The sequence below is a fragment of the Onychomys torridus genome, chromosome 3 (genome assembly GCF_903995425.1).
Source record: "Onychomys torridus chromosome 3, mOncTor1.1, whole genome shotgun sequence".
NCBI lineage: Eukaryota > Metazoa > Chordata > Mammalia > Rodentia > Cricetidae > Onychomys > Onychomys torridus.
In genome coordinates this window covers 133,065,466-133,078,262 of record NC_050445.1, presented here as the reverse complement: position 1 = coordinate 133,078,262, position 12,797 = coordinate 133,065,466, and positions in this window count along the sequence as shown.

The window sequence follows — 12,797 nt, the reverse complement described above, 5'->3', positions numbered from 1 at the left end:
TGCTTCGATGTCTTTGAATACATCTGTCATTCACCATGGCACACATATTCTCAACCTAATCATAGTCCCAGATAAAACTTGATTTGCTTTGCCTTCCACCTCTTTGTATATCCCTTATCCACATCTGTATCTTCTGTTCATGAGCATGTTCAGCCAAGCATAGCTCATACTGATGTCAGCAACTACAATCCACTTAGATCGTTCTATTACCACGTACTTGTTCATTTGTCTCCCACCTCAACAAGGAGAGATGTGGCTCCCGCCATCCCCCGCCTACTTATTTGATTGTTCAGTTTTCATGTTTTCACAAATGGCTGCTTCATAATCAATGCCTTCCTCCCTGAGTAGCAGCTGCCTTAACCTGAACATTCATAGTGCTTTTGTACAGTTCTTTTGTGTTTAGCCTACAAATTATACTCAAAAAACAGTTACTTAGGCCCACAGTTAGATTCTTGTCACATTCTGTATTCCACCCTGGAATTCCCCCACCTCCTAAATGATTTTATTACAACGTATTTGTGCTGTGAAGCCATATGGGTTTAAACAAATGTTTAAATCTTGAGTTAACTTTTGTGGTGCTATTTCTAGAGTTTTATTTCTTTCAAAACACACAATCACAACTGCACAGGACATGTATTTTTTTTTTTTTAAAGACCGGCAATACACAGTCATTTAAAGCTAATGCATCTCTTTTGTGGACTGATGGTTCATTTCTTTTTATGATTGGATATTTTATTATATAGATGTTCGTTCATCCATTCTTCTGTTAAAGAGATCTTGGTTACTTTCCGTCTTAGATAATTACAAATAAAACCCCTAGAGTCATTCTTGTACATGTTTTTTTGTGGGCGTGGACCTAAGTTTTAAGTCCTTAGTGCATAAGCTGGCTGTTTGGAACCTTGGGCTTACACAGGGACACTTTGCTCAGCCTGGAAGGAGGGGACTAGACCTGCCTGTGCTGAATCCACCAGGTTGAGTTGAATCCCCAGAGGAGTCTTGGCCCTGGAGGAGGTGGGGATGGAGGGGAGGGGCTGGGGGGAGAGTGGGAGCAGGAGCGGGGAGGACGGGGGAACCTATGGCTGATGTGTGGAATTAAAACACAAATATAATAAATAGAAAAAGGAGAAAAAAATCAGAAATCATTACCAATAGACAAAATCAAGCAGAAGAATGAATTTCAGGCATGGAGGACAAAAATCACAATAATACTCCAATTCAGACATATATGAAAAAAAAATTAATAAACATTACCAATCCTTCTAAGAAGCCCAGAATCCACATAAAAGACCAAACCTTGAGAGTCTTTGGGGTAAGAGAAGGACCTGGGATTAAGTCAACAGGCACAGATGAGTTATTTATTGAAATTATAGCAAGAAAATCCCTAAACTTGGAGAAAGAAATGAACATCAACAAGACAGACATTAGAAATCCCAAATAAGACTGGCCAGAAGAGACCCTCTCTGTGACATGTCATAATCAAGATGTCAAAATCCAAACCAAAGAAACAACACAAAAAGCTGTAAGGGGGAAATGCCAACTCACAAAGGCAGAAACATCAGAATAATATAGCTCTTCCACCAGCAACCATAAAAGCTAAGAAAGCATAAAACTTCAGGTCCTGGAAATAAATAACTGCCGACCAAGACAGCTGTAGCTAGCAAGACTGGCTTTTTAAATTGACGGAGAAGTGGGAACATATGAAGAAAACACAAATAAGGGCAATTCATTGTAACCAAGGCAACACGGGGAAAAAAATATTAAAGGAAATGGAGGATGGAGAAAGACAGTCTTGTCCATGAGAACTCAAGAAAGAACACATTACATGAAAAGAACACATGGTTTATGAAAGCAGAAAAGGAGCTGATGAAAAGAGGGATGAAGGAAAGATGGAGAGCTGAGGGGGTGGAGGAGAACCAACAGAAGATGAACTACACTCGGAAACACTTAGTAAGCGCTAATACTTGGGATGCCACTTTTATTAAAAATATACATAAAAAGCAAAATGTTACATATGTTTATAAGATATCCTAATGAAATCCATTGCTCCGTAAAATTAATATATGCTAGAAAAATAAAGCGGTGCCGATGTATAAGGTTGACCTGAAAGAAAACCTCGTTACTAGAGATAAAAGGAGATGTTGAGGTGGGGTTCACAGCGTGGTTTCACATGGTCCAGACTGCCCTTGAACTCTGTCCCTACCTGCCAAGTGCTAAGATTATGTGCATGTACCATCACATGCAGTTTTATGTGGCGCTGGGGATCAAACCCGGGGATTCCCGAATGGTAGGTAGGCACTAAGTCACCCGAACTACATCCCCATCCCCTTAAAGAGTCATTTCAGAATGTTGAAGAGTTTATTAATTAGAAAGATATAATTATAAATACATATATATAATACAGAGGTATAGTCTATACATATATATATATATATGTATATGTATGTATATGTATATACACACACACACACACACACACACACACACACACACACACACTTCCAGAGCAGCAGAAACATGAAACATGTTTTCACAACAGTGCTGTCCTGGTACTAGTCAGAAAAATAGTAGTTGCCGAGAGGAAGAGTGAGTAGTTACCCAGAGGCAGTGAGAAGGGACGGAGTGATTCTCTGAGCGTGGCTGATGGACCACTTCATGACCAGTGGTGGTTAAATGACGTGTCTCTTTTATGGTTACCACCACATGTGTCTTGTTCTCTTTAAGCTCTACTCAATTACATACGCTTATTAACTGAAGAGCTACAAAGAGAGAATATTTAGAGGTATGAGGCCACTTTGGGGAGTGATGAACGTGTTCCTCGTGTTGAGTGCAGTGATGGTTTCAGGAGTGGATATATATATCAAAACAGGAGGCATATTAAATAGACACAGTGGGTATTAGGCAGGGTTCTGTAGAGGAACAGAAATGATAGGATGTTCTGATACTGTAAATGGGGATTTACCAAAATGGCCTACACAACCAGGACTGAGTACTTCAACAGTGGCTGTCTACGTGCTGGTGGGATTGACAAGCCAGTAGCTGCTGGCTTCTCGAATCTGGGAGCCCCAGCAGTCTCAAGTAAACTCTGAATTTCTTGAGAGCCGCTGGTCTTCAGTCCAAGTAGGAAGGTAGAAAAGGCTGGAGTCTGTCACCAGTGAAGGATGGCGGTGGCAGTGGCGGCGGCGGTGGTGGTGGCGGTGGCCATGGCAGTGGCTGCAATGAACATTCACCAGCAATAAGAGAAAGCAGGCAAGAAAGCAATGCTGCCTTTTCCCTGGACTTGTTTATGTCTGCGCCTCTATGAAGACCATCTCCCTTCACTTAATCCTTCCTGGAAATGTCCTTGCAGAACCACCCCCAAGCAGGTGTCTTAGTCGATTTCAGATAGTGTCAAGTCAGAGTATCAAGTTCATATTCAAGATCAGTCATCACACAACATCTTGTAAGGATGTACCAAGTTTCAAATAATGGGTAGAACAATTATACCAAAAAACCATGAAATATTAGATTTAAACAATCATGTAAATCAATCAGACTTAGCAAGTGCACCTAGAAATCCCACTCAACAGCCCTTCAATGTAATTTTTTCTCCAAAGTATCTAGAACAGTCTCTGGGACAGACCACCTGTTAGGCCACAATACAAATCTCAGTAAAATTTTAAAAATCAAAACTATACAGACTATCTTCTCCAATCACAATGAGATGAAATTAGATATCAGCAACATATGGAAAATGGGAAATTTATTAAAATTAAACAGTACATCCCCCAAACTGCTGTCCTTTGAGTAGATTTAAGTGAATCTCTCATAGCTTTATGTGCTAAAATCTTTGTCCTCAGCATGTTGACACTGGAAGGTGCTGTGATCCTTAGGAGTCCAGGGGGGCAGTGCCTGGTGACCAGCGTGAGGAATGCTATTCTTAGGAAGACGGACCCACTGGCTGTGGCTTCCCTGTCATCTCCAGAAGACACGAGCTCACAGCAGACTTCCTCCTCCACTGGTTCTTCCACTCTTTCTGACCTGTTTCCGAGATGCTCCCTGAGCCTAAGATGCAGGAGCTGAATTGTAGAGGGATCGGCTAGAGCTGGGTACTAACATCAGGTGTTCTCTGTATTTTGATCAGGTGTGACTTTCTGTAATGGGCTCTGTCTGCTGCAAAGAGAAGCTTTCCTTGATATGAGTGAGAACTGCACATACCCGAGAGTCTAAGGATAAATATCTTGAATGTGGTTAGGAAGTACACTGATTTAGTAATGTGCTGGTAGACACTTCTCTGAGATCTAAAACTTCTTGGAATGAGTGAAGTCATGGGTCACACAGGGAGCTTTTTAAAAAGATCTCTGCACATCCACATCTCTCAAAGTCCTCTTCAAAGTCCTAGTTTTCCCTGATGGACAGTCTCAGCATCCCTGTTTTCCCTGAAGAATGACCTCAGTATCCCTCTTTCCCTGATGGGCAGCCTCAGCATCATCCTGTGGCACCAGAGCCAGTTACAGCCATCAAATGGGCCAAAGCATTTGCCAGCTGCATCCTGGCAGTAGGCTCAAGACTGCAGAACAATGTGCAACTCCAGAGTGAGGGCAGGGCAGGGGCAGGGACTGGTGCTCTGCCCAGGGTGTCTGGGGACCTCAGGCCCTGCCACACTGGGGTCCTGCTTCCTATCCACGTAACAGGAGAGGATCTGAGCAGGCCCTGAGCTAAGGACTCTCAAGAAGCACGGGGAGTTGGGGGGAGGGGACGGACACTCAGGGTCCCTGAGAGGGTCTGAGAACAACGTGGGAAGCCTGTCTCCAAAGACAGTATCAACACCACTCCACTGTACTGGCCCTCGGCCAATTAATCCCCATGGCAGTCTGGGAAGAAAGCATGGGAGATTCCCTAATACAAAGGTGCTGCTTGGGATCAGTCACCTCTTTGACCACAAGATAAGACACAGGAGGATTCATAAATGAGACATTTAGATCCTGGTGCTGCTGCACTACCCAAAAATCTGGGTTTCCCCACTCCATTCCACCAGCTTCCCTGCCTGTCCCAAACTCTTGGCCACCTTGCCAGTCTGGCAGCGATGTTAGTATCACAGGAGTTCTAGGAGTGCCCTCCATGGTGTGTGTGTGTGTGTGTGTGTGTGTGTGTGTGTGTGTGTGTGTGTGTCTGTGTGTCTGTGTGTCTGTGTGTGTCTGTGTGTGTCTGTGTGTGTGTGTCTGTGTGTGTCTGTGTCTGTGTGTGTGTGTGTGTCTGTGTGTGTCTGTGTCTGTGTCTGTGTCTGTGTGTCTGTGTCTATGTCTGTGTCTGTTTCTATGTGCATCTCACAGAGACAGTGAGCTTGTGCTCACTTCTAATCTCTTATGGGGATGACAGCAAGTCACACCATGCAGCATCCAGGCCATTCAGCAGAACTGACCCTATTCCCCATCCTTGCACCCCAGCCTTGGCTTTTTCCTGCTGTGTTAGTGAGGCTTTTCATCACTGTGGCCAGAGATGCCTAAGACAAACAGTTGCAGGAAGGAAGAATTTACTTTAGGTCATGGTTTAAGATGTTCCAACCCATCCATCATGTGGGAAGACATCTTGCACATGTCACTTGGGAAGCAGAAAGGGAGAGCATGGCTACTGTGGGCTCTCTACTTCTTCCCCTTTCATTCCATCAGAGCTCCAGCATAGGGGATGGTGCTGCCTCTTTCCACTACCAGCTAATCCTCTCTGGAAACACTTTCACAGACATTCAGAGGTAAGCTTTAATGGTCTCATAGGCTCTTCCCAATTTAGTCAATCTATCAATCAAGATTAAACACTTAGGGGGTTAGGGAATTGACTCAGTTGACAAAGAGCCTTCCACACAAGCATGAGGACTTGAGTTCAGATCCCCAGCACCCATGTAAAAAGACAGGCATGGTAGTGGATACCTGTCACCCTAGTACTGGGTGGGTAGAGACAAGAAGATGCATGAAGCTCATTGGTGACCTCACCTAGGCTTATTAATGAGCTACAGGTAGTAATGAGCTACAGTTCTGAGAGAAATCCTGTTTCCAAAAAATTAAGGTGGGAGGTAATTGACAAGCAACCTTGACCAAGACCCAGGAGTCAGACAGAAGCCTGACTGGGCAGGCACAGCTCTCCTTGTTGAGAAGGACAGTGACAGGGCAGTGTCGTTGAGGTGAGAAGATCAGAGATCTCTGAAGAGGGTCACATGAGCTGAGGTCTAAATGAGCCAAGAAAGCCTTGTCAGAGTCAGAGGGACCAGGTTCCAAAAGAGGTGATGTCAAGTACAAAAGCCCTGAGGTAAGCCTGAACTGGTACATCCCAGAAATGAGAAGTGGCCTGTAGTGTGACTTAGAGAGCGACCGCACACAAAGGAGTTTGGGGCAGGTTAAGACGGGCCTTCGGGGTTCCAGCAATAGATCTGCATTTTATTTTGGCTGCGAAGAAGAGTTTTAATGCCAGTAGTGACATCACCAAGTCGCACCTGATAAAGCTTTGTGAGTGGCTGCCACTGGAGACCAGAGAGTAAGTCCCAAGGAGCATGGTGATCATATGAGCCAGGCTTAGAGGAGGTTGAGGAATACAAAGACTGGAAACTTGCTGTGGCTCTGGAGTCACAGGTTTGTAGCTTCCTGTTACCAACACAAAATGCCTAAGATAATTTTGTTACAAAGAGAAAAATGTTGTCATGGCTCCAGTTTCTGAGCCTGTGATCAGCTGACTGCACAGCTTAGGGCCTCTGCTGAGGCAGCACAGTAACCAATTGCTTTTCTTGCTTGCCAAGACAAAGAGAGGGGGGAAGGAGGGAGAGAGAGAGGGGGAGGGAGGGAGGGAGAGAGAGGGGGAGGGAGGGAGGGAGAGAGAGAGGGAGGGAAGGAGAGGGAGAGAGGGGGAGGGAGGGAGAGAGGGGGAGGGAGGGAGAGAGGGGGAGGGAGGGAGAGAGAGGGGGAGGGAGAGAGAGGGGGGAGGGAGGGAGGGAGAGAGAGAGGGAGGGAAGGAGAGGGAGAGAGAGGGAGGGAGGGAGGGAAAAATTAGGGTCTGACAGGCCAGTTTGAGAGCGGTTCACCACGGACCTAGGGACCTCCCACTCAGTCTCACCTCTCAAAGGTTCGGCCACATCCCAAGGGCACCGCTCTGGGGATCAAGCCTCTAACACAAGGGCCTTTGGGAGTAGCCATCATCCTACTACGGTCCAGAACTGAGAGTCCTGGTAAGGGCATGGCTCCCAGTGTCTCTGGCCTGAGCAGTGGCGTGGCTGGGCGTGTCAGCCTCTGGCATTGGTACAGCTGGATAAAACACAAGGAGAGGTAGCCGGGCGGTGGTGGCACAGGCCTGTAATCCCAGCACTCGGGAGGCAGAGCCAGGCAGATCTTTGTGAGTTCGAGGCCAGCCTGGGCTACCAAGTGAGTTCCAGGAAAAGGCGCAAAGCTACACAGAGAAACCCTGTCTCGAAAAACCCAAACAAACAAACAAAACCCCACAAGGAGAGGCTCTGAAAATCCCTCACTATGTGGGGCTTCTGCAACTCAAAACCCTCCTGGGTACCACTTTCATCCACGTCCAGTCCTCTGCTGGAGCTAAATGTGTTAATTATTTATTGCTGTACCATAGCATTGCTATTTTTGTGTTTCTTTATTTATGTATTGTTTATCTCTCAAACTGAATTGATGGTTTGCTCAAGTATCTCTTGTACCTAGAAAATTACTGAGGCAAAGTGGATGTTCAATCAATATTTTGAATGGATGGATGGATGGATGGATGGATGGATGAGAAAAGGCAAAATGGAAGCTGAACATTGTGGCCTAGGTGATGGTTAGTATTGATTTTCAACTTGACAGGATCTAGAACAACCTAAGAGACAAACCTCTAGACATGCCTCTGAGGGTTGTCGGGATTAGGTAAACTGAGGTAGGAAGACCCACTGAACCATGGGTAACATTATTGCATAGGCTGGGCCCTGATAGGCATAGGAAGAAGAAGATGAGCTGAATGCTAACATTCATCACTCTCCTCCTCACTTTCATAAACCAAACAACCACTGGCCTCAAACTCCAGCCCCCCGGACTTCACCACAAACTGAGCCAAAATAAACTTATGTGAAGTTGCTAAAATATTTCATCACAGCAAAAAGAAAAAAATAACTAGTACATCTATAATCCAGGCAGCAGGAAGGTTGAAGCATGAGGACTACCATGAGTTTGACTGTCTTGGACTACAGAGTGAGATCATGTCCCAAAACTAATTTTTCAAAAATTACAAATCAAAAGCAGGTAGGTAGATTGAAAAAAATGAATGAGTGGCAGGAAATTTGATGAGTGCCAAATGCGTGATTAGGACTTTGGACTCTTCCAAATTCGTATATTGAGGCCCTAGGTCTCAATGTGATTTTTTTATTCTTTTTTTTTTTAAGATTTGTATTATTTATTTATGTATGAGTGCTTTATCTTCATGTACAGCTTTATGCCAGAAGAGGGCATCAGATCCCACTAGAGATAGTTGTGAGCCACCATGTGGTTGCTGGAAATTGAACTCAGGACCTCTGGAAGAACAGGCAGTGCTCTTAACCACTGAGCCATCCCTCCAGCCCTCAATATGATTTTATTTAGAGATAAAGATTTGGGTCAGGATAATTAAGATTAAGTGATACCACAATGGTGGATTCAATAAGCCCTTGTGTCCTTATGAAAAGAGAAACAAACACCAGAGATCTTTCTCTCTACAGATGAACAGAAGAAAGGCCATCTTAGGACCCAGGGAGATGAAAGCCATATGCAATAGAAGAAGAGAGCCTTCCCCAGAAACCTCATCAGCACTGTGACTTACATTTCCAGAAGTGTCAAAATAAACATCTTGATTAAGCCACTGAGACTACGGTATTTTGTTATGGTGATTCAGATAGAATAACATGGGTAGGGTGGGTGTGTAGATAGGTGAGGAGATGAGGAACATATATATGATAGGGAGGTGAATGATGAGTGGGTGAATGGATAGCAGATGAGTGGACTGAGGATGGTGGATGAATGGATGATGGATGGGTGGGTGGATGGGTGAATGAATTATATGGATGGACAGTGGAAGAACAGATGGGAAGTGATGGCTGGACACATGGTGGGTAGATGATTAAAGAGAGGATGAATATATGGACAACACTAGGTGTCCTACTTACTGCTTTGGGCTCAACACACTGGGAGCAGTTCTCTGTGGGAGCAATGTGACTGTCTTCGGAACCAGTTTCCTGGCACTTCAGCTTCTCCTACACACCCCCAATCCATAACAGGGCTCCTTTGCCACAATGTGCACATTTGCAAAGAGAACCCTGATTGAAATCCCACTGGGACTCCCCAAAACTTGCAAGTATTGGAGTCTCCCCAGAGAAGCTTCAGGGAGCTCTGTGGAAGAACAGAAGCCGAGACAAGAGCAGAGGAACCCCTGTCTTGGGAACTGGGGGCCACTTCTATCACCACCTACTTAGCCTTTACTCATCCACTGTCAAGTGGGCAAGAGACACCAGCAGGGCCGTCATCCTCTGCCTGGAACTCTGAACCAATTAGTGAGTGAAGAACAGGCGGGCAGAACCCTGGGGTTGAGTAGGGGAAACAGAATCAACAGGTTGGAGCCAGGAACCAAATCCTTTTGTAACCGTAACTCCTGCAGACCCCCAGAGAGGGTGCGTGTTCCACTCTCTGCGAAGCTCGGGGACCCTTCAAGGGCATCTGAGGCTTCATGTAAAGCTTTTTCTTTCCTTTTCTGTCTCCTTCGGTATCAGAGTTTTCAGTTGCTATTTAATATCAACATATACTCAAGAAAAACTAAAAAGCTTTAAATCATCAGCATGAATGTCACCATTCATTTTTATCTTGTTTAATGTCGGTTTTAATTACAAAACCAAGAATATTTAGTTTGTATCTACAGTCACGAATAGTTTTGGAATTCATACATATGTGCACCTGTATTTTGTTTTTATCAGAACATTGCAAACCCTTCACGGAACTAACTCACCTGAAGAATTTTCTTTTGGGGAGGCCTGAGTGCTCTAGCTCTCTTGATTTTGGAGAACTGAGTCCGGACATCATGTTGTGGCTGTCCCTTCCCCCACTGCCCCTAGAGTGCAGGCTGGGGAGGGAGAGTCCCAGGAGAGGAGTAGCCCCCACCCCGAGGGCTGGCTCCAGCCTGCCAAGGAGGCCTCCTGACACACAGCTGACCTTCCCTCCTGCACAATTGATTTTCAGTTGACCTCTGCCTTCCATTTCACACTTCAGTGCTTCTGTGGCCTGTAAACCTCTTTGAACACGCGCTGAGACACCCAACAAAGCCAGCAGGGGCACAGGGGCACAGGGCCGGACCCCTTCCAGTCCAGTGGAGGGGAGTCCTCAGCCGTCAGCCTCACTGTCCTCTTTCTTCTCGTCCTTGTAAATGATATAAATTGCACTGCCATGACCATAAAGACGCACTTTGTAAGCTTTGTGTTTTGAAAATTGTCTCGAAGTACAAAGAATTTTCAGGAACAAAGCAATAAATTCCCTCTATACTTTTCTAAGTTTTACCAGCTGGTAACAAGATAAGGTCACCCGCTGTCTTTGGGGGACTCAGTATAGTAATCAAAGTCAGGACATTAAAAAAAATACGGATATGTGTGTGTGTGTGTGTGTGTGTGTGTGTGTGTGTGTTGTGGTGGGGGTTGTGCAAGTGAGTGCAGTGCCTGCAGAGGCCAGAAGAGGGCAGTGGATTCCCCTGAAGCTGTAGTTAAGGTAAGCATCCTGACATGGGTACTGAGAACTGGACAACTCAGGTCATTCAAGAGCAATATCCTCTCTGAACCATTGAGCCGTCTCTCCAGCCCCCAAACCATGAAATTTAATGATGAGTCAAAACTGTTTCTAAATATTCAACCTATATTTAGAGTCCTTCCATTGCCCAATATGGTCCCATGTAGCATTTATTTTGTTGTTATTTGTTTGTTTTCTTTATATAAAATCCAACTTTGGGGGTTAGGGATTTAGCTCAGTGGTAGAGCGCTTGCCTAGCAAACGCAAGGCCCTGGGTTCGATCCTCAGCTCAAAAAAGAAAAAAAAAAATCCAACTTCGGACCTCATCGGAGTCTCTAACCTGTGTCCAGTGGCCCTTCATTAAGATATATTCAGAAAAGAAAGTGTGACCACAGCGTTGCAAGTGGACGTGTGTCATTGCCTGCTCTCCTCCGTGCTGTCACAGTATGTATATGCTTGCCTTGCACCTAGGAGCACATAGATACACGTATGCGCACAAGCACATATCCATACAAGTGCACATGCATGCTCCAGCCTCCAGAGTCTGTGAAGCCTCTAGCTTGTGGCTGGAAAACAGCAGAGCACCACAGTTCCGCAACTCTCCACTCTAGGTGGCCCCAGGCAGCCTCCCTGACACCTGCAAGCCACAGCTGTCCTCATCTGAGATTTATCTGTTTCATCTTTTGTGTTCGATTCAAATTTGACATTTAAAAATCTTTTATTTGGGGCCAGGTATGTAGCTCAGTGGTAGAGAGTACTTAGCACGCACATGGCTCTAAGTTCAAACCACTTGACCCCTGGGACTTGGGGGTTTTAAAAGTTACTTTATTTTGGTTTTGGTTTTGGTTTTGGTTTTGGTTTTGGTTTTGGTTTTGGTTTTGGTTTTGGGGTTTTTTGTTTCATTTTGTTTTTTGGTTTTTTTTGGTTGTTTTTTTGTTGTTGTTGTTTTGGTTTTTTGTTTTGTTTTGTTTTGTTTTTCTTTTTGAGACAGAGTTTCACTGTGTAGCCTTGGCTGTTCTGGATCTCACTCTGTACCCCAGGCTGGCCTCAAACTCACAGAGAGCCACCTGCTTCTGCCTTCCAAGTGCTGGGATTAAAGGCGTGCACCACCACTGCCTGGCAAATTATTTTATTTTATTTATTTAGATTTTGTAAAGTAGGGCCTTGCTATGCAGGCTAGGCCTGTACCTCACAATCTTCTTGCCTCAGTCTCCCAAATGCTATGATTATGTGCACGACAAAACCCTTAAAAGCCCTTTTAAGGTAGTTTCCCCTCAATTCTGCTTTTTAAAAACAATGCTTAAACATTTTATTTAAACTATAAAAAAGGAGAGAACAATATAACCAATACCAGTATATTTCAGATACCCACAGAATTGATAATGTTGGCATCTGGTGGTCTCTAACTATGCAAGTTTTACATTCATATAAAAGCAATAAAATACAGATAACATTCTCTCCTGACTTGGAAGTCACATGATTTCCCTCCTCCCTGGAAGCAGAGCCTGGCATGGCCCAGCAGCTCATTCACAGTCTGTGTTTTCATGTTTCACTGCACATAACTTATACATGCATGGACACACACAGAGGGCATGGACACAGAGGGCATTGTCTACAAACACCAAGTCTCAAACTTGATTCTGAGCTTACCACATTAGTACATATAGATCTAGTCCATCCATGCTAACCCATGCACAGGGATTCCATGCCAGAAGTATCTCACTTCATCTACTTCCGGAGTGACTGCTGACTTTGTGCCGTAACAAATGATACCACGAGGCATCTGGCTTCAGCATCCTCACTCTGCACAGGGTCTAGCTCAAGTGGAGTTTCAGCAGCTTCAGGAATGTGCTCAAAGTCACACATTCCCATGCTCTCCTTCTGCAAGTGACTGGATTCATTTACTCTCGGTTTTACCACAGACATGAATGTCCACAATATGCTTCAGAGAGCCATTTGGGGATTATCAGACATGCTTTTCCCCCAAACTGACAGGCCTAGAAACTGTATTTCATAGTTGTGGTTTGTAATTGCTATGATTAATGATGCTCAAAC